At 43.4% G+C, this 7638-nt stretch overlaps 1 protein-coding gene across 1 annotated transcript in view; it reads left to right on the top strand.

Annotated features, from left to right (window-relative positions):
- Positions 1-957: 957 nt before the first annotated feature.
- Positions 958-7638, top strand: part of LOC102243007 (chromosome unknown open reading frame, human C14orf37) — a 110651-nt gene continuing 103970 nt past the window's right edge. Inside the window, exon 1 of the mRNA XM_005858758.2 lies at positions 958-976. The gene's annotated coding sequence lies outside the window, so the exon portion shown is untranslated. The remainder of the gene's footprint in view (positions 977-7638) is intronic.

Genomic DNA, 7638 nt, shown 5'->3' with positions numbered 1-7638 from the left:
GCCCAGCCTCCCGGCTCCGCACCGGCGAGCGGGCCTTTGTGCTGGCGGAGCTTGCAGGACTAGCTGCTTTTGTGTGGGCTTTTCTTTCTTCTCTCTCTCCCCTCCCAACCTCACGGCGGTGATAGAGAAGTTCCCGAAGGCTGCGATTTGCTCCTTTCAAAGCATCGATCGCAGTGTCCCCGCTGCCGAACAGTGCCCAGCAGCTGAGGAGCCAATGAGGGCTGCGGTGGCCACCGAAATGTGTTGTTTGTTACTTTGCCGAAAACAAACAGTGGAGTGCTTAGCGCAGAGGTGTCACTGAGCCTCCTTCCTCAGACAGACCCTGGCCGGTCCCCCAGCACGCGGCAGGAGGATGCTCCTTAGAAAGGTCACTTTATTGGAAGGAGGGCCTGCGGGTTAGACGCGGAGGTCAGGCTCTGCCTGAGATTCCAGAACGGTTGTTGGGAGGTGCTGCCTGGAGGTGCCCAGATGTCTCGTGTGCGTCCTGGGCACTGACAGAACCTGACCCGTGTAGATTCTGAACGTGTAGAGCCCTGGCTGGTGAGGAAGCAGCCAAGGACTCTTAAGAGTTGGAGTTCTTAAAGATGAGAAACCTGCCTTCCACGCTGATCCCAAGGGTCTGCCAGGATCTTGGCACCTCATTTCAGGGCAGAGCTGCTGTGGAGGAGAGGAGAGGGGCTGCTTTAAAGTGTCTGCTTTCATTGTGTGGAAGTTTTAGTTTGAAACTTACAGGGGAGAGGGAGTGGTTCACAAATCCGCCCATAGACCTCTGCAGGATTTCTTCGGTAGGGAGCAAAATGTGTGGCCAGGATTGGCATGCCTCCCCCTCCTTTTTGTGTATTTCCCTGGTCACAAGGGATGCTGTTGGGCTCCAAGGAGTCTCATTTAAGCCGGGAGCCTACAGAGTCACACCCGACTTGCTCACTCGCCCGCAGAACCTCACTGTAGCATCTATTGAAAGAAACGCAAAACGGGGGTAAGGTTTCACAGCATCAGAACATTGGGACTTATTTTTACACACAGTAGAGATTTTAGGGTAGACTCACTTTTATGAATAAGGCAGAGCTGTTATATTTGTCCTAAGAATGAACCAAACACTTATGCGGCTGACTTGGTATGGATTGTGTTTATTCACAAAACTCCCAAGACTGGGGGAGTCTGATGTAGCTACAGCAACAGCTAACTAGGGAGAGGCGGATTTGTCTTTGTTTTCATAGGAAGTTTCTTACCATTATATTCTGGCGTTTCGTGCTAAACCTTTCAGGGTCATAATTTGGTTCTACAGATACGGTTTGGTGCTAAATCTAAGTATAGCATCAATAAGAGGAAGCTGGGCTAACCTATTTCCACTCTTTTGACTTAAAGGTGTTCTTCACTGTTTATTCAGCAGTTTGCCTGAAACATTGTGTATGGAATTGTATTTTTGTTCACTGAATTTTGTTTATTCTCACAATAGGGAAGCTGGTGTTCCAAGGGAACCTGGGTTTAATCTCTGTAAAATGAAAACTCATTTCCTACTAAGATGCGTGGTCAATCCTGTGTGTGTGTGTGTGTGTGTGTTTTTTCTCCTGTTGTGTCTCCTTGGTGATTATAAGGAGAGTGTCTGAATCAAATTTCAGCTTGAAATGTTACATATTATGTTTATTCCTTGAAATGTCTACCTGGGGATTGGATTACCTTCTCCTTAAGTGCAGCTAGTTCTTAGAGACCTTGTATAGCAAATGAGGTTTGTGAAGCACAAAGAACAGAAATGAAGTGTCAGATTGGGTCATTGAAAATAACTGTATGATGGATGGACAGGAGCTTGCTGATCACGATTGATTAGGGCAGGATTCTGCAAACATCAGATGATTCCCTGGCCACTTTGTCTATATGGGAAGCGGAAAGGCGAGGCTCCGTGGACATAGCTAGGAGGAAAAAGGATGTTATGGATGCTTCAAATTGCTCACATTTCTGTAGTTTGAGAGGAATGCATGTCAGAACCACGCTAATATGTCTTAAATTCTTCAAACCATTTTCATGTCTATTATCACTTTCTTGGTTTCTCTTCCACCTTTTGAAGAAAACAGAATAAACATTCTTGTCTCCATTTTGTAACGAGGAAACCGAGTTTCAGTGATTTTGCCTAAGGTAGAGCTGGAATTTCAAGCCAGTTTTTAAATCTTCAGATCTCGCTTCTTTTCCTAGGAATAAGATGATGTGGGAGGGATGATAAACACAGACATCTTCATTCATCTCCAGTGCTGTACTGCAGAGAATAGAGCTGTGGGCTCAATGTGTAGAACTTAGTTGTGACCTGCAGGAATGGGAAGCCCTGCGCCGGGAGTTGCCAGAGTAACCACCGTGACCCAGCCCACTTACCCCTTCCTGGGGGACCATGCTTTTCTTTGTGGTTACTCTATTCTCCTTCCTTCCTCTGTGGTCAAACATGCTGCTGAAAGGATCATCTGTCATTCCAGCTACTTAATTTATAGTGAAAAATGACTGGGGACAGATGATCTTAAAGCCACTGTATCAGGCCACTGACGGTTGTCCAAAACACAGTGAATCGGAAGGGTACTTTAATGCCGTGTGCCACTGTTGGGCTAATAGGATCAGAGTCTTGATAAGCCTAGCTCTTCTAGACAAATGAAAAAGCTTTGACAGTGAGGGCCTTCAGGATTACAAGAAAAGGTAAGACAATGACAAATTCATCATTAAGGGTCAGGAAAAACACCAAAAGGAAAGATGATCAAGACACAGACAAGGAAGGGAAAGAGTTTCCTGTTCCCTCATCAATCACAGAATCACTAATTGGGTTTTTAAAGGTGAGATGGTAACTGGGAAGCAAGTTGACCTGAAGCTCTGAGACTTGTCACTTGTTACTGTTGATCTAGTTTTTAAAATGAAATAAACAACGAAAACCTAAAATAATAGCAGAGATGAGAACCCTAAAGTTATTGCTGTTATTAAAATAACACATTGACAATGTAGCCAAACGTGAAGAACATGACATATAATTATATATGGACTAGAGGCCTGGTGCATGAAATTTGTGCACTTGGTGGGGGGGCCCTCAGCCTCAAGAGGGCGCAGGCCAGGCTGAGGGACCCCACCAGTGCACGATTGGGGCCAGGAAGGGACCCAGGAGGTTGGCCAGCTGGCGAGGGACCACGGGAGGGCTCCAGGGCATGTCTGGCCCATCTCACTCAGTCCTGATCAGCTGGACCCCAGCAGCAAGCTAACCTAGCAGTTGGAGCGTCTGCCTCCTGGTGGTCACTGCACATCATAGCGACTGGTCGACCCGTCAACTGTCTGCCCCCTGGTAGTCAGTGCATGTCATAGCGAGCGGTTGAGCGGCCTTAACGTATCATTAGCATATTACACTTTGATTGGTTGAATGGCCGGACGACTGGACACTTAACATATTAGGCTTTTATTATATAGGATAGACCATGAAATGTCATTGAAAATCTTACAATATAAAATGGAGACTCTGCTCACATTCTTTTTCACATTCTTAAGTGGTTATTTATATTCACTTCATGCCAGCAAATATTAATTGAACACCTCCTCTTTGTGCCTACCATTATTAGCAATTATATGGCAAGTAGAAGAAGCTAAAAGATCAGTGTTTGTATGGAAGGAACATAACCTTATTTGAGGCGACCAGACTTACAGACATAATCATTTGTGCTAGAGAAGCTGGGAGAAGGGTGGGAAGAGAATGGGTGAGGCGATTTTGTGACAACAGTTAGTACACTGGATATGACCTGGGGGAGGGGGGGAGAAGGCCTAGGGTAGGGGAGAAGGAAGGAACTCTGGCTAGTGTGGTGTCATGAGCAAAACTTAGGAACCTGAAATGAGTATGGCACAGAAGAGGGCAATATACCCACTTGGCGATGGTGTCTGTACTGGGCACAAGCGCTGTGGGGTTGCATTATAGATATGGAGTTTGGCAGTTGTATGTTTGGGGGCTTTATGCATTTTGGGAAGGCAGAGAGTTGTAGTGGCAAAGGCAGGGAACTGGAAATCTGATAGAATTCACAAGTTCAGAAACAGACATGATCACATAGGCAAGTTATTTCTCCTCGACCAGCCTGCGGTTTTCTCATCTAACAAAGAATGGGGATGATGGTAGTACCTATCTCATTAGGTTATTGTTAGGATTAAATAAGGTAATTTATACAAGGCACTTACAACACTTGACTTATAGCATCCCCAAATGGTAGTCATTTTTAATAAATTATTGTCATTTTAATTCTTAAGAATAAACCACTGGATTGTATGAAATGGACTGGAGAGGAGAGAGTCTGAAAAAGATAATTAAGAGGCAATTAAAATAATAACAGTTCAGTGATGTGACCGAAGGGACAATTCCAAGAGATATTGTGAGGAAGGATCCACAGGAGTTGTGAACCTAAAATATAAAGGAGAGAAGAGTTCAAGATGACACTGAAGATTTATGATTGAGTTTATTTTAAGATAATCGAGACGCACAATTCCAATAAGCAATGAAATCTCTCCCCCTCTCCTCCCCCAGCAAAGCCTGGTGTAGGTGAAGGGTAGATGAAGAAGATGGCGTGTTTTAGGTGGCATCCAAGTAACTTCCAGTAGACGAGGAAAATCTGAGATTGGGCAGCTTTCTTCCTGAAACCCCAAACCAGCTCTTTATGGTATTTGTGTTTATCCCAAGAAAATAAAAATATCAAGCAGATTGTCGCCAGTTTTTTGTTTTTTGTTTTTTTGGCAAACTCCACAGCCCTCCTGTGTCTTGAGTAGTCCTAGGGTAGCACTCATGTTCCTTATGAATGACACCTGCAATCCCCTTTACTTTGAAAAAAGTAGCATTGTCATTGCTGAGGATGTTTTTCATGCTGGTCCCCTTTTGTGTGTGTGTTTGGGTGATACCCCGAACAATGCAAGTATAAATTCTAATTGGAAAAATAGTGACCGGGTGTTTTAAAAAACTGGTGATTAAGTCTAACAACATGGCTAAGGCTTTATTTATTTTTATGTTGTCTTTCATGTGTCTTTGAAACTTGAGTATGCCTAGACTTGACAAAGAACCAGATTCTGGACTGTATCTATTTAAGATCGTCAAAGATAATGCTTGACAGGACAGCTTATCTGCCCGCTGGTGGCAGAAATGCAGTCAGTTGTTCAGAGGACTGCTGAGCCATTAGCATACCTTGATAGCGAGTGATGGACAACGTGCTCCTGACTTGCTCTGGCAGGGATGCTTTTTAAGCTGTTAGAAGCTAATATCCACGATCAGTTAGCGGTTGGGTCAGAGTTTATCTGAATTAATTTGCCCTGATGGATATAATGAAGGGAAGGAAAGCAGCATCCAAACAGTGTGAAGGAAACGTTAGAGAAATCTTCTTTTGTTTGTTTACTAAATATTCTTATCACTGAGACAAATAATTCTAATAGGCAATGAAGTCCCCCTTCCCTCTTTCTCCCCCAGCAAGGCGAGCCATAGATATTCATCTGTTTGTTTAGCCAATATTTACTGAACATTTCCTCTGTGCCAGGGAGAGGATACCATGTCGAGGACAAAAGAAAAGGCCTTAAAAATATGGTTGCAGGTGGTTATATAGGTTTAGAAATATTGTCATAGAATTGACAGTGGCCAGTCTTTTTTTATTTATTCTCTAATGTCTTGCAACTCCCAGTGGGGGGCACCAAGCTCCTGGGAGTGACTACGCGAAGCTGTTCTGTGCTTTGAAAGATGGAGAAAGACCTGGAACTTGAAGGTCATCTACCAATTTATCTGAGTTGCAGCATGTCCCCTGCTGCCATTTCTACAGGCTGTCTTTCCTGCTTCTTTTAGAGGTCAGGTGTCATTTTGAAAAGTGGAGAGAAGGAGCATATGGCCACAATACACAGACAGAGAATAGGCTAGCAGTTCACCCCACTTTCCTGCTGTAATTGGATTTAGAAAGCAGGTGGCCAACACTTAATTACAGAAGGAAAGTCTTTTAGAGCAATGGCAGAATTCCTTCCACACAAATACGCTAAAGCTCAAGAGCTGGGTGAAAATAAAACCTTGAAGGAAAACTTGGTTTCGGAAAGGCAGTTGAGGTTAGACTAAATCTTAATTCTTTGCCTCTCCCCTGCCCAGTCTGATTTGATCACAAAATTTTCCTCTAGGTCCACATAACTCCAGAACATCTACACTAATAAAAGAGAAACATGGTAATTGGCGTACGACCGCTACCCTTTTCATTGGCTAATCAGTGAGTATATGAAATTAACTGGTCAGCCAAGATGGCGGCCGGCAGCCAGGCACTGAAGCGAGCACGAGGCTTGCTTGCTGCAGATTCCAACGTTCTCCGCCTAACTTGCCAGCCTCTCAGTTGCAACTCTAAGCAACTATATACTATGTTGCAAATAAGAAGCTAAACAAAACCCCAGAAAAGGGCTTCCATTCAGCCGGGCTCGGACCGCAACATTGTATCTATGTTTTCAGCAGCGAGGCCTCAGAGCTAAAGAGAGTTTATCTGAATTAATTTGCCCTGATGGATATAATGAAGGGAAAGCAGCATCCAAAGTTACAGTGTGAAGGAAACGTTAGAGAAATCTTCTTTTGTTTGTTTACTAAATATTCTTATCACTGAGACAAATAATTCTAATAGGCAATGAAGTCCCCCTTCCCTCTTTCTCCCCCAGCAAGGCGAGCCATAGATATTCATCTGTTTGTTTAGCCAATATTTACTGAACATTTCCTCTGTGCCAGGGAGAGGATACCATGTCGAGGACAAAAGAAAAGGCCTTAAAAATATGGTTGCAGGTGGTTATATAGGTTTAGAAATATTGTCATAGAATTGACAGTGGCCAGTCTTTTTTTATTTATTCTCTAATGTCTTGCAACTCCCAGTGGGGGGCACCAAGCTCCTGGGAGTGACTACGCGAAGCTGTTCTGTGCTTTGAAAGATGGAGAAAGACCTGGAACTTGAAGGTCATCTACCAATTTATCTGAGTTGCAGCATGTCCCCTGCTGCCATTTCTACAGGCTGTCTTTCCTGCTTCTTTTAGAGGTCAGGTGTCATTTTGAAAAGTGGAGAGAAGGAGCATATGGCCACAATACACAGACAGAGAATAGGCTAGCAGTTCACCCCACTTTCCTGCTGTAATTGGATTTAGAAAGCAGGTGGCCAACACTTAATTACAGAAGGAAAGTCTTTTAGAGCAATGGCAGAATTCCTTCCACACAAATACGCTAAAGCTCAAGAGCTGGGTGGAAATAAAACCTTGAAGGAAGACTTGGTTTCGGAAAGGCAATTGAGATTAGACTAAATCTTAATTCTTTGCCGATCCCCTGCCCAGTCTGATTTGGTCACAAAATTTTCCTCTTGGTCCACATAACTCCAGAACATATTAAATAAAATGCGAAGCATTCATTCAATCATTTGGGTGCCTTGCCTGCTCAATGGCAAAGTTGTGGGAATATAAAGATATTGTATTTCTATTTTATGTCATGTAGATAAAATGTGAAAATGGAATTATGGAGGTAGAAGGGATTTCAAAGATTATTTTAATTCCTCATTTTGTCAAAAGAGAAACTGAAGCCATTTGGCCAATATCACATAGCAAGTTTTTTTTTTTTTTTAACATTTTTTATTGATTTCAGAGAGAGAGAGAGATAAATATCAG

This window comes from Myotis brandtii, unplaced genomic scaffold (assembly GCF_000412655.1).
Source record: "Myotis brandtii unplaced genomic scaffold, ASM41265v1 scaffold1218, whole genome shotgun sequence".
NCBI lineage: Eukaryota > Metazoa > Chordata > Mammalia > Chiroptera > Vespertilionidae > Myotis > Myotis brandtii.
The sequence above is the reverse complement of the archived record's forward strand: the minus strand, read 5'-3'. Positions and strand labels throughout refer to the sequence as shown.